This window comes from Hemicordylus capensis, chromosome 1 (genome assembly GCF_027244095.1).
Source record: "Hemicordylus capensis ecotype Gifberg chromosome 1, rHemCap1.1.pri, whole genome shotgun sequence".
Taxonomy (NCBI): Eukaryota; Metazoa; Chordata; class Lepidosauria; order Squamata; family Cordylidae; genus Hemicordylus; species Hemicordylus capensis.
Window position 1 is genome coordinate 441149004 of NC_069657.1, and position 17472 is coordinate 441166475.

The window sequence follows — 17472 nt, forward strand, 5'->3', positions numbered from 1 at the left end:
TAAGCTGGAGCCACACCAAGAACACAGCCATCAGGACGACCTCCGTGGACATCCTGGCTTCCCTCCTGGGATGACCCTTTATTGCTCGGAGGGGCTGTTCATCCAAGTCCCCTTCTACTTGTGCTTCAAATACTAGTTCAAACAAGTATTTGGAGCACGTGTATACGGGCCATTTGGATGAACAGCCGCCCCCTGCATGCAATAAAGGCACATACTGGAAGGTCATCAGGACAGGTGTGCTCTCAGCATGTCCCCTCCCTAATCACATGAGCAGGGACGGTATCCTCCAAACTGGCTCAATGTTTGACTTTACAGACGAACACTATACTGGGAGAGAGATCCTCATGATTATAAGTGCTGGTGCCCCCACTGTTCCTAATTACATGGAGAATCAGCTATCTTGTCAAGAGGCGGAATGCCTCTGTGTACCAGCTGCTGGGAAATGACAAAGGAGGGCTGTGATCTTCATGGCAGGCATTTTGATGCCCAGAAACATCTGTCCACCACTAGAAAATGTACACTGCACTTAGTGGACCTTTGCCATCTGGCACGGAGGTCATAGGGCATAGTCTTTATTTTGTTCTTTGACCAGCATAGGTCATTAAGTCAGAAATGATTTTTGGCTTGCTTGTGTGTTCCATTTAAATCCCCCCCCCATGGAATTCAAGACGGGGTGCCCAAACAGTCTCCCATCCAGCTGTTGAGGTGGCCCGTTCTGGCATAGCTCCAGAGATGGGACTCCATGGTACACTTCAGACTGTTATTTAGTTATAAGCTCAAAGAACAACTGCAAATTCCCATCTCCTATTCGGGCATCATCTCATGAAAGTCAAATACAAGATTTATTATATTTGTTTAATTTATCTTGCCAAGAGCAGAAGGAAATGGCTTTTAAGTATCTTAGCTTTAGTCACAGTCTACAGTACATGCTGGTTTAGCCAGCATGTAAAAAAAGATTAATGTTTCAAACCTGTGATTTACTAGACAGGGCAACACTAGCAAGCTATATTCACTAGCCATCTTTAATTGCCCTTTTACAGAATCTTTTTGTATTTGTTTACAGTTTAATCCCACTGCATTTGAATGTTTTGAGATATATAACAATACTTTTAAAATAAGAACAGACATTATTTCTAAAGGAAGCTACATGATGTAGTGGGAATGCCATTATGTGATGCCAAGTGAAGAGAGACGCAACTCCAGGCTCTGGTGCAGCTACAGTGCCAGCCCAATCTTGAAGCAGGGAGAAGCAGGTTAGTTCAGGCAGCAGACTGTGGGCCGGCTTCTGGTGGGGGGGCAGCAACCCACCCAGAATCCCCTCAAAGATAGCCTGCAGAGGGAGGGAGGCATTTTGGCAGCCTCGTGTTTTTCTACTCTTTCCAAGAAAATGAAGGAAAGAAAAGAGATAGGAACATAGGAAGCTGCCTTATACTGAGTCAGACCATTAGTCCGTCTAGCTCAGTATTGTCTACACAGACTGGCAGTGCCTTCTCCAAGGCTGCAGGCCAGTGTGTCTCTCAACCCTATCTTGGAGATGCCCGGGAAGGAACTTGGAACTTTGTGCATGCAAGCAGGCAGATTCTCTTCCCAGAGCGGCCCCATCCCCTAAGGGGAATATCTTGCCGCGCTCACATGTAGTCTCCCATTCAGATGCAAATCAGAGTGCACCCTGCTTAGCAAAGGGAGCAACTCACGTTTGCTACCACAAAAACAGCTCTGCTAACTTCCAGATATTTTATATGAGGCAGTATATAAATGAGAGGGGGGGGGAAGATCTGAGAGTATAACATTACCTTAAAAAAAACAAAGGGAGAAGACACCATTTGGTGCTCTACTTCAGACTGCTAGCATTGAGTGGGTTGACCTGTGGCAAATCTGACTGGTGGGAACATAGGAAGCTGCATCATACTGAGTCAGACCATTGGTCCATCTAGCTCAGTATTATCTACCCAGACTGGCAGCAGCTTCTCCAATGTTGCAGGCAGGAATCTCTCTCAGCCCTATCTTGGAGAAGCCAGGGAGGGAACCTGGGACATGCTCTTCCCAGAGCAGCCCCATCCCCTAAGGGGAATTTCTTACAGTGCTCACATGTGGTTTCCCATTCAAATGCAACCAGGGCAGACCCTGCTTAGCAAAGGGGACAATTCATGCTTGCTACCACAAGACTCTGATTCTTGTGAGCGCACACGTCCAGCACAAGTCAAAATCACTCATTTCATGTCATCCAAACCCACCAATCTCTGGTTCCCAAGCTGCCCTTCCATCTGACATTCACCACCCAACTTCCAAAGTAGGTTACAAATTAGACTTCCACATTAGGCCTTGGGGTTGCCACCCTCTCTTCCCTAGGGCAAAGTATACCATTTGTGGATCTGGACTTAAAACAATGGCCCTAAGGCTATAGTCAGTGTTCCCTCTAAGACATGTGCATGTACAGTACAAACAAGTTTGTTGATGTCCGCTCTGTTAATTTTACATCCCGCTCAAGTTGACTCAGGAAGGCCCCACTCTGAATGCATGTGTACACACGCACTGCCTTGATTCTGCCTCCCAGAACAAAACTCATTCTGCACCCATATGAAAGAAATTACACCGAACACTAGCTATGGTCTGAAGGCACATGATATAGCATTCTTGCTGAAGCAAATTTGGTCTCCATCTGATCAGTCTCTGGATGGGAGACCAGCTGAGAACCTAATGTACACAGCCCTGAGTTGCATAATAGAAGAAAGGCAAAACATAAAAGTAACAAAATAAACACCTTCTTGGACCCCAACCCAAAACTCTTATGAGACTCTGTTGAGTGTTGAACACACAGTGCTCTGCTTGGGCAGGCCTTCCCTAAGAGCTTTAATGGTGGGAATGTGCAATGTAACCCACTGCAAGGCAAGTTTGTTATTATAAGCAAGTTATTCACAAAATGAATCACAGCATGATTCATTCATGGAGGCTTGCATTAAAAGCTGGGAATACTGCCTGTCGTAAAAGCCTTCTGAAACATCAGGTGATATTTCTGACGTTATATAAAACAGACATTATTTAAAAATAAGATTTGTCTTCTACAGTTTGACATTCAAAATGTTTTTCCTTTTTTAGGAAGAATGCCATGATTTATTTATTTTTAAAGGATAGAGGAATGAATAATGAAGTGGTTGGGCAAAACTGGAACAAACCGGTTCACAGGACTATGAACCAGTTCAGATTTGAACTGCTGCACAAACTGAGCTTCGTGCATATCCCTAGTAGCTTGTGTGGTACTAGGTGATAGCTGGCACAGCCCACTCTAATATTCGGGTGCTGGTGCCATATATTGTTGTGAGCCATGTATATATATTCGGTTAAGTAGAGAAATATCTCGCCTCAGGTTTTTGTATGGCCCAATAGTTATGTACACGTTTGTTTGTTTGTTTGTTTGTTTGTTTGTTTGTTTGTTTGTTTGTTTGTTTGTTTATATTTGACATATTTGTATACTGCCCAAAACTTATGTCTCTGGACAGTTTACAATAAAACGATACAAACAAAACAAAAAGTAAAAGGTTAAAAAGATTACAAAAAACACAAACACATTACAAAACAATACAACTAAAATAAAATTAAAAAGGTTAAAATTACAATAATTTAAAATTTAAAACAATGTTAAAAACTATGAAAACAGTATCTAATTAAAAGCCCACCTTAAGTGGTGCAGTGGGTAAATGCTTGACTAACAAGCAGAAGGTTGCCAGTTCGAATCCCCACTGGTACTATATCAGGCAGCAGCAATATAGGAAGATGCTGAAAGGCATCATCTCATATTGTGCGAGAGGAGGCAATGGTAAACCCCTCCAGTATTCTGCCAAAGAAAACCACAGGGCTCTGTGGGTGCCAAGAGTCGAAATCGACTCAATGGCACACTTTACCTTTACCTTAATTAAAAGCCTGGGTTAATAGATATGTCTTAACCGCCCTTTTAAAAGTTGAAAGAGATGGGGAGGCTCTTATTTCAACAAGGAGCTCATTCCAAAGCCTTAGGGCAGCAATGGAGAAGGCCCATCCCTGAGTAGCAACCAGACAAGCTGGTCTCAGCTGCAGACAAACTTCTTCTAATGATCTCAATAGGCAGTCAAGTTCATGGCGAAGAAGACGTCTTCTTCGCCATGAACTTGACTGCCTATTGAGATCATTAAATACCCAGGGCTAAGCAGTTTAGTGATTTATAGGCTATAACCAGCACCTTGTATTTTGCCTGGAAACCTATTGGTAGCCAGTGTAGCTCTTTTAGAATAGGAGTAATATGGTCTCTTCGAGATGACCCAGAGACCAAGCTGGCTGCCACATTCTGGACCAACTGCAGTTTCTGGACTACATACAAAGGCAGCCCCACATAGAGTGCATTGGAGTAGTCAAGTCTGGAGGTTACCAGCATATGTACCACTCTTCTCAGGTCGTTCATCTCAAGAAACAGACGCAGCTGGTGTATCAGCCGAAGCTGATAGAAAGCATCTCTGAGCACCACCTCAACCTGAGACACCAGGAATTGGTTTGGATCCAGTACCACCCCCCAGACTGCTTACCTGTTCCTTCTGGGGAAATGTGACCCCATCCAGAAGTGGCAAATCAAACCCATCTCCTGAGTTCCGACCCCACACTATCTATCTATCTATCATCTATCTATCTATCTATCTATTCTTTATCATGAACCCTGTCACCTGGTTATGGTTGCCACCAGCTCATCTGGTGGTGACCTGGTACTGGGCTTCCTCTGTGGCTGCACTGGGGCTTTAGAATATGCTCCTCACTGAAATAAGAGCATCTCCTTCTCTGTTTGTTTTCAGGAAGACCCTCAAGACCCAGCTGTTCTCACAGGCTTTTATTTAGAATTTTAATAATTTGTTATAATAATTGTTTTATGTGAGTCTTTTTATTGTGTTTTGTGGGTTTTAATCTGTGACATTTTATATTGTTTTAAATTTTGTACACCGCCCAGAGGTGTACATGTTAACACTGTTAGATATTCCCCTTAAGGGCTGGGGCCACTCTGAGAAGAGCACGGGCATGTTTGCATGCACAAAGTTCCAAATTCCCTCCCTGGCATCTCCAAGATAGGACTGAGAGAGACTCATGCCTGAAACCTCAGAGGAGCCGCTACCAATCCGTGTAGACAATATTGAGCTAGATGGACCAATGGTCTGACTCAGTTTATGGCAGCTTCCAAAGTTCATATGTACATTAACTTTGGTTGAAAGGCATCTAACAATGCTATGAAATAAATAAAAACCTGGAATACATCATATCCAGCCAGGGGTGGTATCAGGTGTCAGCCAGGTCAGGACCCAGGCCCATCAAAGTGTTCACTTGGCCGATTCCTGAAGCATCTGCCCAGCAAGTTTCCCCATTGGGCCCTGACATACCAGGTGGTAGTGGAGAGCAGTGGGCACTCCTACCAGGAGCAGGCACCATTTACATGTTCCGTGTCTTGCCCCCATGCCTGATGCCCCCTGCTCCCCCTTCATGGAGCCCAGCTAGTTAGGAAAAGTAAAAGGGGAGCAGGTCAGGCATTCCTCTTTCAATGCTGCTGCTGAAACTAAAGGAAGGACATCCATTTGCCCCCATTTTACCTTTCCCAGGTGGCTGGCACCATGGGAGGGCGTTGTGAACATGCACATGCATGGCCATGCCATGGCAGGATGTGGCCCAGCACACTATTGGGAGGCCCATGGTCTTCCCCCAGGACCCCCTGGAATCCGGCACTGACTCACCTGCCAGTAGTTTGCATGCTAGATTTGAAGGATCAACAAAATGAAGTATTTTTTCACACCACACATAATTAATCTATGGAATTCTCTGCCACAGGATATGTGGTGATGGGCACTAGCTTGGATGGCTTTTTAAGGAGCTTAGGCAAATTCATGGTGTACAGCGCTACTAGTCTGACGACTATAGGCCACCACCAGCCTTAGGGGCAAGATGCCTCTAAATACCAGTTGCAGGGGAGTAGCAGTAAGAGAGAGGGCACAACCTCACATCCTGCCTGTGGGCTTCTCAAAAGGCATCTGGTGGGCCACTGTGGGAAACAGGATGCAGGACTACATAGGCCTTGGGCTTGATCCAGCACGGATCTTCTTATGACTTGACTGAAAGTCTTGTGAATCTAGTACTGCCTGCAGACCTGTTTCTGCATCTCCATGGGAGTACGGGATGTGTTCTGCTGCTTCATGAGCATCTTTGTAAATATGTTTGTATGTAAAAACATTACTACAAATATGCCATAATCTCTATTGCTCTCTCTTGTAAAGAAACATGGTTCTCTGCTCTGAACTTCTCATCATGAACATTCCACCACACCAGGGAGAGGAGGCATAGAACAATATAACCAGCCTCCCCATTCCTTATAGTACAGCATTTCACGTTTTTGAGGGCCTTTGTGAAAATATCACCTGAAGTCAACAAGGAGCAGCTAGGAGGGGCGGACGGGGCAAATTGCCCCTCTCACCAAAACAAAGGTGCTCGGGAGGCACTGAATACATAAATACACACAGGAGCAAAAAAGCAAACTCTTGTCTGAAGTACTCCAAAATGTTTCAGTGTCTGCTCATCCAAAACTCTCCTTAGAACAGAAATTTGATCCACTAATGGGAAAACAATGACAGAGCCACCAAAAGGGCTCCACTCAGCAACACTACAGGCAGCCAGAGGAATCTCTCAGGGCGATGCAGGCACACAAAGAATAGAAGCAGTCATCTCCCATCAAAAGGGTTAAACATGGAGTCAGGGACACCTCTGTGAGTTTCAAGAGAAACATCGATTGTAAGAGCCACTGTGCTGCAGGCACTGAGTAGAATGTTGGAATTCAGTCAGGGATGGTAATAATTAGTAGTATTTAGAATATTTATGCACTGCTTTTCAATTAAAAAAAAAGTTCACTAGTTTACTTAGCAAATGGGATGAGTAGATGGTTCCTCACAATACAGGAGGGCCTCAAAATTTGCAAGGGTTCCGTTCCCGGCTACAACTGCCCATACGGAAACAGCAAGTATTGAGTCATTGGGGATATGTGATCATGGGAGGTTAGGTTCCCAGTTGTCATGAAAATAATTTAAAAAATGATAGAAAATTGGCCACACTTGGGGGTGGGGTGGGGGGAGCTCCCAACCATGCTTTCCTTGTCCCCTTAGTTGCCGTGTGCCCCCCAAATTGCTGAAAATCACCTCCAAATTGGCTGAAAACCGCAGTGTGTTTTTTAACTGAGCCATTTTGAGGCTCCGAAGCACAAAATGGCAACCGGAAATGACCAGCCACCCACAGATACATGAGGTTGGCATGTTTTCCCACCGCATATGCTGAGGTCAGGTGTCTTATACCCAACCATGGATACACAAATCCACAGATAACAAATCCACGGATAACGAGGTCCTCCCATATAAAAGAAACACAAGGGAGACACCAGCAAGAGCTATGCTTGCTGGGATTAATAATTCAGTTACTCTCCCCCTGTGCTTGCTGGCACTGCTACATCTCTAGCTTGCATTGAGGATTACTTTTGCACTACTGCCAACATCCTTGCACATGAACTCTGATGCACTTCCTTCTGGGAAACCCTTCCTCGGTCCATGTACACCTCGGGGAACATTTGCACAAAGAGTGCAACAGCACAGCTTTGGGATTTTGCACAGCTACATGATCTTCTGGGTGCACCTCTTTATTGCACAACTGCAGCATTGGTCTGGATATCTCTGTAGTCTGGTTCATACATTACCGAACCTCTGATTCACAGGTACATCCTTACTCCTTGACTCCACACCTCCCACAAAGTCTTATTTGAGGGCAGTGTTCCCTCTGAGAGGGATTCCCAGATGTCGTTGACTACAACTTCCAGCATCCCCAGCTGCACTAGCTTTTACTTGGGGATTATGGGAGTTGTAGTCAACATCCGGGAATCTCTCTTAGAGGGAACACTGTTTGAGGGCTTTGGATGAATTGCCATATTTGTATTGTCTGTGGAGAGGGGGAGGGCAAACATCCCCTCCTTCATGTCAGGAAGAAACTTGACATTCTGATCATGTATGAACCAGTAGTCTATCACACTGGATCCAAAGGTACACTTGATTTCACTTCCAGTTTTGGCACTGATCTTTATTGTACGGCCCAGGTGCCATCAACCCTAAGTGTGGCTTCGTAACTGTTTATTGGGCCAGTGTGAAGCTTCGGACAAAGCTGAATACTCTGCACAGTTCTCCTGGCACCATGCAGAGAAAGCCATTCGCACCACGTAGTGCTGTGCTTTGAACACCATGGGAGAGCTGCTTTAAGGGAAATTGAGTCCCTGCACCACCCTATTTGAGCCCCTGCACCATCTTGGAAGGTGTGCACAGAGGGCTGAGAAGTGCAGCGCTTCCCCATAGAGCCGAGAGGGCTCCGCCTTTCTTAAAGGATCCTCCCAGCTCTGCGAAAAGCGCAGCCGTCTGCAGAGGTCAGCACAGTGGGAAATGGCTCTCACGTTGAAGGCTTTTTGCCAGAGTAGCCCCCACTCGAAAAATAGTGAATGTCACTGCCCTAAGCTATTGTCATGTTTAGAAAGCCCTGTCGCATTACAAAGAGAAAAGGATTGGCATGCTGGGAGATGCACGGTGTGTAGGCTAGAGCAGCATATGAGGAAGACAAGCCACAAGGGTTGAAACTTTTACATGTCCTTTAATTGGCCTGGCAGCATTCATGGAGGCAACGGCAGCCATGCTAGTGAAAATGTGGTGAGGGTATAATTTGGGGGAAAGCAAAGCATTATTTTTGTAGCCAGCCAATCACAAAGCAGAAGTTGGGTTTTCCTCCATTCCGGTTCCAACAGACTAGAGAGCAATTGCTCTTGAATGTGTTTCAAATGGTTTTAGGAATTCACTGTCTCTTTGGTGGAGTGTTTCCATCAGAAAACACTTTTTGCTTGCCCAGCAGAAAAGGAAACCTTCCCTTTCCGAGCTGTAACTGCTAAAAGCCTAGAGAAGCCAGTAAGTACAACATAAACAACAGGTTTAATGTACCAAAATGGAACATTACCTTCTTCCCTGGTGTCATTTTAATTGTTAAATTTAAAGTCTTCAGAGTGAGTCTCCATAAAATGTAATGAGCTCCTCTGCTGGGTTCCAGTTATGCTCTAGTCCATCCATAGGAATGTGTGCAAATCTATATCTATATTTTATACAATGCAACTATTTTTGTTTTCTCTTTCCTTGTCTCCTGAGATGCTCTTTCATCTCACAAAGGTACCTGTAGACTATTACTTCACTGACAGAGAGTATCTGGCTCCGTTGAATGCCTGTGGTGCTTTCCAGAATTTTCTCTAACTTGTTCTGAGGCGGCACTGAGATGCTGTTAAACCACGGCCGATGACTTCATTTGGTTGCTTCAGGCTGTGTTAATTCCTGCCTTGAAGCAGAAGCTCCAGCAAACAAAAGACAGACAGTCAGTGTGGCTTGCTCATTCTATGAGTTGTTATACAACGTGGTCAGTAGTAAAAAGCCCTTTGAGGTAACTTTGGGTTCAACAGGAGCCTACAAGAGTGGTTAACTCAGAGGCTGTTAAATGTACCAGTGACAAAGCTGGACAATTATCTCTCACAATCAGATTACCTTTCTATTACTACCACTACTAAAATGACTAAAATTTGCACACCGCTTTCCAATCAAAGTTCCCAAAGTGGTTTACATAGATAAAAATGAATAAATAAAATGGCTCCCTGTCCCCAAAGGGCTCACAACCTAAAAAAGAAACATAAGATAGGCGCCAGCAACAGCCGTTGGAGGAATGCTGTGCTGGGGATGGATAGGTCCAGTTGCTTTCCCCCTGCTAAATAAAGAGAATCACCACTTTTTAGAAAATGGATCCAGTGCTCCGTGCACGGATCTCCAATAGCATCTGTGACAGATGGCTGTCTAACCTCTGCATTGAAAATCGCCAGTGAAGGAAAGCCTATCACTGCGTGGGCCTGAGGGATTTGGGGATAGGAGGCACTGTTTTACAGAGGTCTCATTCCTATGAGTCAGGTGGATTTCAGATGGTGGCGCTTGTTGACAGTTGCTCTTCAAAACAGGAGCTGCTATATAGAGTCCCTCAGGGCTCCATTCTGTCACCAGTGCTTTTCAACACCTATATGAAACTGCTGGGTGAGGTAATCAGGGGATTCGGTGCTGTTTGTTATCAATATGCCAATGACACCCAAATCTATTTCTCCTTGTTATCAATATCAGGTAATGGCATTGGCCCCTTAAATGCTTGCGTACAGGCAGTAATGGTCTGGATGAGGGATAATAAACTGAAGCTGAATCCAAGCAAGGCAGAGGTGCTCATTGTTGGGGGTTAAAATCTGCAAGATGGGTTAGAATTTCCTGTTCTGGATGGGGTTACATTCCCCCCCAAAGACCAGGGGCATAGCTTGGGAGTGTTCTTGGACCTGGGTCTCACTCTGGTGCCTCAGGGTGGTATTTGAGGCTGTGTCCAGGAGCACTTTTTACCAGCTCTGATTGATTCAACAACTCCGCCCATTCCTTGAGGAGAATGACTTCAAAACTGTGGTGCACCGTCTACTAACTTCCAGTTTGGCTGCTTTTGTGTGTAGTTTGGAAACTTCCATTAGTTGAGAATGTGGCAGCCAGATTGGTTTCTGGGCTGTCCTGGAGAGGCCACATTATGCCTGTCCTTAAACAGTTGCACTGGCTGCCAATATCTTTCTGGGCAAAGTACAACATGCTGGTTATTACCTTTAAAGCTCTAAATGGCTTAAGACTGGGTTATCTGAGAGAGATTTCAGAGAGCTTACCTTTCTCTACAAGATCCCCACGGCTCATTAAGATCATCAGGAGGGGCCCGTCTTCAGGTGCCACGGGTCCATCTGGTGGCAACCTGGGAACGGGCCTTCTCAGTTGCTGCCACTAAGTTGTGGAACATGCTCCCCATAGATATAAAACAACTATCTTCCTTGGAGGCCTTCAAGACCCATCTCTTCACCCTAGGTTATAAAGATATCTAGTTTAAAATTTAATTTTAATGAGGTCTAAATGTATCTTGATTTTAATTATTTTATTCTGTGGTGGTTTTTTAAATTTTATTTTAATGTAAACCGCCCTGAGTGACTTCAGGAAGGGCAGTAAATTATGAATACATAAATAATAAAGTAAAATAAAATAAAAACAACAACAATAATACTGTATTTATATTCTCAAAATGCGGTGTTGATGGCTGGTGTGTATTATGTTTGTATATTATCACTGGCAATCCCACGAGTTGTAAGGGGAGAGTTAAGCAAGTGTTTCACTCTCTCCAACTGAAACAAATAGGACAAGGAGCAGATTTAGCGTAGACACTGTGTAATTATGTTTCTGTGCCACCGTAAACTCATGTCTCTGGGTGGTTTACAATATTGTAATTACACTCTGAGCGTGCATGTTTTGGAAGTGTGGGTACTAGTGCAGGGGTTAGCACTGCATGCACACTGTTGTTAGAAGCTCAGGGGAAGAGAGCTGGTCTTGTGGTAGCAAGCATGACTTGGCCCCTTAGCTAAGCAGGGTCTGCCCTGGTTGCATATGAATGGGAGACTAGAAGTGTGAGCACTGGAAGATATTCCCCTTAGGGTATGATGGAGCCGCTCTGGGAAGAGCAGAAGGTTCCAAGTTCCTTCCTTGGCTTCTCCAAGATAGAGCTGAGAGAGACTCCTGCCTGCAACCTTGGAGAAGCCACTGCCAGTCTGTGAAGACAATACTGAGTTAGATAGACCAATGGTCTAACTCAGTATATGGCAGCTTCCTATCTTGCTTTCTTCCTAAGCACACACACCACGTTCTATGAGCCAGTGAAATGGGAAACAAAATATTTGTGATCATTGAGTAATTATTACATCACTTACATGAGTATCATTTGTTGTGCTTTTCTTTTAATTTGCACAACTAGAACTCTATGTCTAAATCTGTTGATTTGCACATCCACAATTTTACACCTAAATCTACCATAACTGCAATTTGAATATGTAGCTCAAATTTAATTGTGCAATCTACTACCATCTGGTGTTTATTGATTATACTTCTTTTCTGAATAGAAAATACTAATGCATTCAGCAAAGTCAAAAGGCTGATGCACACATTTGTGCGTGTGGCTTAAAGACTTACCTTGGCCTTTCAATATACAGATGGCAGGAGGGCAGATGGATATGGGCAGTATTAGCCCATCCCTTTTGGGAAGTGGCCATTTGGGAGGCATTATACGAGCAACTGTCATACACCTTCCTTTCATCCTTGATTCTAATGTTTAGGGAGGGCAAGTTCTAGCTGAATGTGATGCATCTTTGAACACACCTTGGTTCACATTTATTATGTTATTCAAAAGCTGATAAGTGGGCAAATTGGTAGCATAGTACATGTGGCCATATTATCAGCTGTACACACAAGGAAGCAATCACATCATTAAATATGGACTGAACTTTGCATGGATCCACACAACCAGTATATGAAGCTACCTTCTGCTGAGTCAGACCATTGGTCCTTCTAACCAAGTACTGTCTACTCTAACTGGCAGTAGTATTAATGCCACCATGTCAGGCAGAGGTATTTCCCATCACTTGTGACCTGAACCTCTTAACCAGAGATGCCAAGGCTTGAATCTGGGACCTTCTGCATCTAAACTATATGCTCTGAACTCTGGGACATTCTATGTTAACTCTCTCCTATCTTTTCTTTTTCTCCCTCCCTCCCTTTTTGACATTTCTATTTGCTCATCGAGGTAGCCTCAAACTCACTATATATCCTCTTCTAGGCCAAGCTAGAGTTTCTTCCAATGCAGGAATCCAGGAGGGACACAGACGCTGGATGGCTCCCAGGAGAAAGTAGTCAGGACCTTGGATAGCTCCAAACAGGCACACAGAAGAGCTGGGGGTATAGGAAACATAAGAGGGATGTTGATCCAGCACAAGCCCCATAATACTGATGGTGCTCCCGAAGCTACTCTATGCAGACTGCTGCATTTTATGCCCAGATAGAGTGGATTAGCCTCACCCCTTTCCTGGGGAGGGTTCTTGTTCAAAAGGGCCTTACGCAATAGACAGTCAGAGCATTAGCTCTGGCAGCAGAAAAGGACATCTACTGGAGCTGGCAGGTACTTGAGTGACTCCTCCAAGTCAGAGGAAGAAGGCAAGGCCATGTCCTCAGGTCATGGGGAGGTGGGGTGCTTGCTGTGGTCCCCCTGGTTTTCCTGGTGTAGGTAGGCCTGGGAGCAGAGGGTTGCCTAGGGTCTTATGGTCTTCCCACCCCCTGAACTATCCCCCAGTTGAGGGCAGGGGTCCCAGATCTGGGGATCAGACACTAAATTATTTTTAGTATTTTAATTGCTTTTAAATGATTTTGAATTGTTTTAAAATTGCTTTTATATTGTTTAAAACAGTGTGTTTTAAATGGTATTTGTTTTTATGTCTTTTTAAACTTGTGCACCACCCAGAGCCTTTGGATGGGGTGGTCTATAAATGTAATAAAATAAAATAATAATAATAATAACAACAACAACAACAACAACAACCACCACCATGGGGGTTCTCCTCTGCATTATGGTCACAGACAGTTACAAAGCAGAGTGATGATCTTCACTGTTTTGCAAGTGAAAAACTTTGGCCAAAAAACCCCCAACAACCTTTCAGTGCAAAAACAGTCATATCCCAGCATGCTGACCTTCAGCATATAATTGACAATTATGATGCGATGTAGTTGACAATTATGACATACTTTCATCCAGTGCTGTGCTTTGTCCAGTGCCAGTGGGGCTCTTTTGAGGGAACAAGAGCCCTCTGGAGCCCCAACACTTTCTTGGAAGGTGCACATGGGATGCTGGGAACTGCAGCTCTTCCCAACACTCCCCCCATAGATCAACCTTCCCCATACATTTCTCTTAAAGTAGCCCCACCAGCACTGGGCAAAACACAGCACTGCACTGGCTGCCTCTGGGTGGTGACAGGGAGGCTGGGAGGAATATGCAACTTCAGCTGAGGTTTTGCACTGGCCTAATAAAGAAATGGTCAGGGATCTTCACTTAGAGCTGATGGGAGCCATCAATGGCTCTCGGGCCTTGCAATGAAGAACAGCGAAGTAGAGTCTTCTCTACTGGAATCATTGGTTGCATTTTAAAACACGTCTCTTAAAAATAGCCCCTTTTACCATATAAACAAGAATTGTGCTAAAACGGAAGGGAATCATTCAGCACGCCATCTGCATAGTGCTAATTTTACATACTGTTGTTATTTGTCAGGATAAGATATTTCAGAATGATATCTGTCAGCCATCTGCCAGCAGCCTGATTCACATTCCCCAGATCACCACCAGCAAGAACTCCCACCGCCACCCTAGGTAACCATCTGCAGCTGACTAGAGTGGCTAAATAGGAAACAGCTTTCTCCAAGTGCATTGTGGATGTACGAAGCAACAAGGTTTGCTCTTAATTAGTTATTTTGAGTTGTTTATATCTATCACTTTCTAAACACGCCTTTTGGATAGTTGAATATTGGGTACCACAATTAAGAATTCCTCAGATTTTGTGTGCTAATTTTTGTCAACATACTTTCTTTCCTTTGGGGTGATATCACACCAGAGAATCAATGCGTGAAATGTCGTACTCTTTTGAAGTTCAGCTATGTTGTAGATATAAAGCATGTTCTCCAGTTCACCAGGTTCACACTTCTCAATATTCTGCTAAAGATGGACCTCTCCATCCCATGATTACTCCCTCGCCACCCCCATACCCAGGTCCTCCCATGTGATTAGGACACATCACATAGCTACCTACAGTGATAGTGACACACCAGACCTGAACTGTACCAGTAAGAAAACATAAACATGGGCCATAACAATGACATAAAGAAGGATGGTGATCCAGACCCGTGGTAGCAAGCATGGATTGTCCCCTTTTCTGAGCAGGGTCCACTTTGGTTTGCTTTTGGATGGGAGATTACATGTGAGCAGGGTCTGATTTTACACAAATTGGAGAGATTCAGAGAAAGTCCAAACTCAAAATTGTACAGCCAAGTTCAGATTGGACTTTTCCAACCACATTTGGAAAAAATCAGAGCTTTCCAGAGCTCCAAATGGCTGTGAGAGTCTGCTCTTTTTCTTTCCTCCCCCTGCCCCCACAGCAATCACAGCTGGGGGGGGCATCTGCCCACCTGCCTGTGCATATCTCCATTTTAGAAAAATGTTTTTAGCCCCCCCCCCTTTTTTAACTCACAAATGGGTGATTTGAGTGATTTCCAGGTTTCATCTGTGATTCTCTGATGTTATATCACTTCCCTTTAGATTCTCTGATGTTACATCACTTCCCTTCTGGTGATAAGTTACTTTTTTTCCTGATTCACAGTGAGTATCTGTGGTTACTTCTTAAACATTTTTAAAGGTTTAGAGGAGGAGGATGGAGGAGGAGGAGGATGGAAAATAATAATAAACAACTTTATTTGTTAGCTGCCCCATAACAAATTGTTCTCTGGGTGGCTCACAACAGAGGATTAAAACACACAATTAAAACACATAACACATTAAATCATAACAGACAAAAGAGAAAAAACAAAAATACAATACAAAAAACAAAATACAATACAAAAAACAAAATACAATACAAAACAGCTTTAAAACTCATTTTAAAATTAGTTAAAGATCAGATCTGGAAACCAAAATTTAAAAGGCCTGGGTGAACAAAAAGGTCTTTACCTGGCATTTAAAAGAACAAAGTGACGAAGCCAGGCAAACCTCACTGGGGAGGCTATTCCATAAATGAGGTGCAACCACCAAAAAGGCCCTCTCTCCACCTCGTTTTTCAGGGGCACCCAAAGGATGGCCTCTGAAGAAGATCTTAAGGTTCAAGTAGGGACATTTCGGCAAGGCGCTCTCTCAGATAACCCAATCCCAAGCCATTTAGGGCTTTAAAGGTTAAAATCAGCACTTTGAATTGGGCCCGGAAATGGACTGGGAGCCGGTGCAGCTGACAAAGCATTGGCGTGATATGATCAAAACGTCCAGTCCCAGTTAATAATCTTGCAGCCCTCTTTTGTACTAGCTGCAATTTCTGGACTGTTTTCAAAGGCAGCCCCACGTACAATGCATTGCAGTAATCGAAGCGAGAGGTTACCAGAGTATGTGCAACTGTGGCCAAGCTTTCTGTATCTAGGTACAGTCGCAGCTGGCGTATCAGCCGAAGCTACCTTTCTTCAACATTTTCTCCAACTAAAAGAACTTAAGGAATGCCATCAATGGGAACATAGCTGCCTTAAAAACAAAGTGAAAAGTATAACATAGCATAAAATCAACAAGATGATCCATGCCAGCCATAGAAACTTAACAAAAATGTGTGTGAAGAAATAAGGAAGGCGATGAGCATATAAAAGTCACTGGGTTGAGCACCAAGAGGAGTGAATCCAAATGCCTGGCAATAAAAATGAATAGGCTTATTAGACACTTGGTGGAACAGAAATAATCAATGTGGTGTGGTTATCCCTGGATATAAAATGTATAGGGGGGAGAAGGAAAAAACAAAGAATAAACAGAGAAAACCAGAGTAGATCCTGTTAGTTGTGTCCTCGGGGTGGACCCAGAGATAGAGCTGTAATTGAATGGAGGCAGGGCCCTGGGCCCCGAGGTTGGGGGGCCCTCTGGCAGAGTGACAGCTTGCTCTTCACTGTTGATGTTGAATGAATATATGAAGTGACTGTAGTAGGGGTGTGTGTGTGTGTGTGTAGAATGTTCCTGAGTAAGGGGGTTGCATGTGCAGAGGTGTGTGTGTGTGTGTGTGTGTGTGTGTGTGTGTGTGTGTGTGTAGGTGTCTGTGTGCGTGGGGAGTGTGTGAGCCAGTGTGGTGTAGTGGTTAGAGTGCTGGACTAGGACTGGGGAGACCCGAGTTCAAGTCCCCATTCAGCCATGATACTAGCTGGGTAACTCTGGGCCAGTCACTTCTCTCTCAGCCTAACTGACTTCACAGGGTTGTTGTGAAGAGAAACTTAAGTATGTCGTACACCGCTCTGGGCTCCTTGGAGGAAGAGCGGGATATAAATGTAAAATAATATGATTTCCACTGAAGCAAGAGAAAAGACATGTCAAGATTGTTTTGTTTTTTACCATGTGTTTACAGTACTTCTGCAGTGAAGACATGCAGGTGGGGGCGGAGAGGAGGGCCCAAAATGTCCCAGGACCCACGCCAGCCTTGCTACAGCCCTGCACCCAGGTAGGAGGAGGCCCACAAGGGGCATTCTGTCAAAGGCCCCTTCAAATCTGGGGCAGGCCCTGAATTTGCCATTTGTGGTTTGCATCTTTTTTAAGTTCACACCATTGTCACAGCTGAATTGGCCCTCAAAGGAAAACATACGCAATTCTTCAGAATTGCGTCTGGAACATACATGCTTCCTCTGTTTTCGGAAGTTCCAGATCCGTCTCCTGGCCTCAGCCTGCCTGTCATCTTGTTCCAGCTGGCCTTCTTCCCAGATTTCTAGAC

At 44.4% G+C, this 17472-nt stretch overlaps 1 long non-coding RNA gene across 1 annotated transcript; it reads left to right on the forward strand.

Moving 5' to 3' along the window:
- Positions 1–1166: 1166 nt before the first annotated feature.
- On the forward strand, positions 1167–17204 carry LOC128340097 (uncharacterized). The gene is made up of 3 exons (XR_008313458.1): positions 1167–1253; positions 14251–14428; positions 17113–17204. It is a non-coding gene; the product is annotated as an uncharacterized LOC128340097 (long non-coding RNA).
- The last annotated feature ends 268 nt before the right edge of the window (positions 17205–17472 follow it).